Genomic DNA, 2,930 nt, shown 5'->3' with positions numbered 1-2,930 from the left:
ATATGAGCAAGGAATCTCAATCCACTCCAAACTGTGAGGGTTTGTAGATTAAATGAAGCCATAAATATCTTTTACTAGATCTATTAATATTTTTAACTCAAACAATTGTACATATTGTCCCTATGTGCATTATATTGTGTGTGCGCATTTCAAACTTTCACATTTGCTCCTTATATAGTACGTCATCACAATGACATATATATAATTCACGTGTTTTCAATGGATTAATAGGACGACCTCACTGTGCATGGCTTTGCAATCTGTCTATATATAGACCACAAAAAGGAGAGCCATACACCAAGACAACAAAGAGATTTAGAGCTGCGCGCATATCAACTCTCAAAATATTCATCCAATCAAATGGTATGACTCTATTATATATCTATCAGGTTTTATCTTTTTTCCTTCTCTGATAATTACATTCTCATGGACTCACGAGTTGATTGGTTTTCACTTACTTAGGCATCTTTGAGGGGAATCATTTCATTAGGGCCATGGGGAGGTCCAGGTGGCGACCATTGGAGTTTCAAGACTGATCGTGGGATTGCTGGAATAACCATGAATGTAGGAGAACATATTCAGTCCATTTCATTCAAAGATGCTAGTGGTGATGTTTCAGGGACATTTGGTGGCAGGGACCCAAATGAATTCAGTGAAGTAATACAGGTATCTTTGGTTAATAATTTATTAATAAATTATCACTGCTTATAACAACAACAACAACAACAACAATAATAATAATAATCATCATCATCATCATCATCATTGTTGCTATTTTACTTTCCTTGTCCATGTGCAGATTGAATTTAGCTGGCCCTCAGAGCTTTTGAAATCCATAAGCGGAACTTATGGAATTTACAAGGACTTATTAGTAATCACGTCCTCTCATTTACTACAAATCTCAAAAGTTATGGACCTTTTGGAAATTCTACCGGCGAGGATTTCTCTGTTTCGATATCAGAAAATAACATTGTCGGGTTCCATGGGAGATGTGGTTACTATCTTGATGCAATTGGTGTTTTTGTGCAACCAGCAGTAAGTAATCTATTCAACTATAATATGCTATTAAACCATGCATTAGATTTTATTATTCTCAAGATAAAGTAGTGAAGTCTTTTAATGATGGCTTGGTAATATTAGGCCTTGTGATTGCTCCCGCAAGTTTAAGGGATTGACATAATAAAAATTCATGGAGTATTCTAAAAGTCAAACTTAAGGAAAAGCTGTTAACTTTGTATTAAAAATTCTTTTTTATCTTATAATTTAGTGATAAGAAGAAAATATATATAAACTAGTTAAACATGTATAAAATAATAATAAATATAACCAAATGCAATTCAAAATATATACCTACTTATCTATAAAACATGCCCTCCTCACCTTCTAAATTTTGATGATGGATTTTAGCAGAATAGTTGCTTTATGATTCTCATTATAGATTGTTCAATCTGAAAATACAACAAGTATTATCCCATTACATGGGTTACTCTGCTACATGGATTAATGTACAACGTTATCAACAAACAAGCCTTACGTTGAAAATTTAAAAAAAAAAAAATTAAAAAGACCTTACCAAAACTTGTTAGCAGCACACTCAAAGACTATTGATGTTGATGCAGGATTCAAGTATTACATGCGGGCCTTGGGGAGGATCCGGGGGAGCTCGACCTTTTAGTTTTAAGGTGGAAAAATGGATAAAAGAGATAATTGTGCGTGCAGGAGGCCTGTATCAATTCCGTCGCTTTTAAAGATGCCAGTGGTGAAGTGTATGGAAAGTTCGGCGGTGAGGATCCACACGACTCCGGTGTGGAAAGAATAGTAAGTCTAGTATTTTTTTTATGGGTTGAAAAAAAATAACAAATCATATCAATCATTTCTTTAATTTCTCTTTCTTATATTTGACCGAGCAAATTCTTTTCCATATTTGTGTGATGAAATTGGCAAATGTGTAGATTGAGATAAATGGGCCTTCCGAGTATCTGACATCCATAGATGGGACTTTCGGATGTTATAAGGACCACAAGGTGATCACGTCACTATCTTTCATAACGAACTTGAACACTCACGGACCTTTTGGCACTGTTAGCGGCACTTCTTTCTCATCCATGCCAACAGAAGGAGGTGTCGTGATTGGATTCCATGGAAGAGGTGGCTATTATGTTGATGCAATTGCAACCCATGTGAAACTTTTACATTAATATAATTTATAATAAACAGAGAGTGGATGTTGTGCTTGAATAATTCTCCATACATTTTCTGCTATAATGTGTGGATGTGCAAGTGTGTTGAGTTGTCCTCTTGTGTTGTTTGATGACGAGGGCTTTTATAGCTCTCTTGCTTTGTTTCTATTTCTTTATGGTTGTATTATGCGTCCGCGTCATGACTTTGTGGGTTAAATTGTGCTAGCCACTTGGTGAAATATAATAAAAAGCTTTCCGTACGCACTGCAATGCAATGGTATAGCTTGATATCTTATTCACGCAGCTTGAATTTGTCACCCCTAGTCCTCAATATGATGCGTGGTAGTTAGATCTTATATATTTAATAAACAACTTTTAGCAAAAATTCTATTTAATCAAATGTTTAAAAAGATAATCGGGAAATAATGATAGTTTTGTTATGAAAAATAGAGATTGAGAGGAGAAGAGAGAAATCTAAAAGGAGAGAATGAGAGAATTGAAAGCTTTTTCGTCTCGATGTGTATGATACAACTGAGGTGCTTTCTTTCTATAAATATGGATATAACAATTAAATCAAATAAAAATGCACAAGATAATAATAACTTAAAGATATTATAAAAATTAAAAGATGTTAGAGGATCTAAAAGATATGGATATCCACATGATATTTTAATATTTAACACTCCTTCTTGGATGTTCAGATATTGTGCTTTGTTAAAACTTTACTGTTACCCCCAAAAATAAAAGATG

General features: G+C 34.1%; 1 pseudogene; it reads left to right on the top strand.

The window, feature by feature from the left end:
• The first annotated feature begins 314 nt into the window (after positions 1–314).
• On the top strand, positions 315–2,406 carry LOC129290589 (mannose/glucose-specific lectin-like; annotated as a pseudogene).
• Positions 2,407–2,930: the final 524 nt, after the last annotated feature.

The sequence above is a fragment of the Prosopis cineraria genome, unplaced genomic scaffold (assembly GCF_029017545.1).
Source record: "Prosopis cineraria cultivar Desert tree isolate PC_DT_omini unplaced genomic scaffold, ASM2901754v1 PC13, whole genome shotgun sequence".
NCBI lineage: Eukaryota > Viridiplantae > Streptophyta > Magnoliopsida > Fabales > Fabaceae > Prosopis > Prosopis cineraria.
This window is presented reverse-complemented; position numbering and strand designations above follow the sequence as displayed.